The sequence below is a fragment of the Falco cherrug genome, chromosome Z (assembly GCF_023634085.1).
Source record: "Falco cherrug isolate bFalChe1 chromosome Z, bFalChe1.pri, whole genome shotgun sequence".
NCBI classification, from domain to species: domain Eukaryota; kingdom Metazoa; phylum Chordata; class Aves; order Falconiformes; family Falconidae; genus Falco; species Falco cherrug.
Window position 1 is genome coordinate 35,842,643 of NC_073720.1, and position 515 is coordinate 35,843,157.

The following is a 515-nucleotide window of genomic DNA, read 5'->3' on the forward strand; positions in this document are numbered from 1 at the left end:
GTGCAATGAGAAAAGATGAGAAGATGTACACTATGTTGACACAAATGTGCCTTCCCCTCTAGACCCTACATCTCTTGAAAGCTTTTCAGTTAAACTTTCCTCCAGTTCAACACCATTAAGGAAAAAAAAAAAAAAAAAAGTCTCAAAAGCAGCAAATTCAATATCCAAGAAGAAACAAGCAAGAACCCCAAGAACTGTTGCCTTAAAAATATTAAGTCCACCTGTGGTCAATAAAAATATTCTCTGCTGGGGAGGGGAGACACTTAGGAGTCAATTGTGCCAACAGTGGCTGTACCTTTACAGCTACCTCAAACTCCCTCTAAAATTTGCCAGCCTCTTCATTTCTGAAGTGGCACTCAGTGCCTCAGTCAAGCTGCATGCTCAGCTCCTGACCTTCCCACTAATGGCTGTTATTTGTGGGAGGCTTAAGGACACCGTCAATAGCAAGCTTCCTCCTCTCCGTTCTGCATCTCTTGCGTGCTCTCACTCGCTGTCTTTATCTTCATCTCCTACCC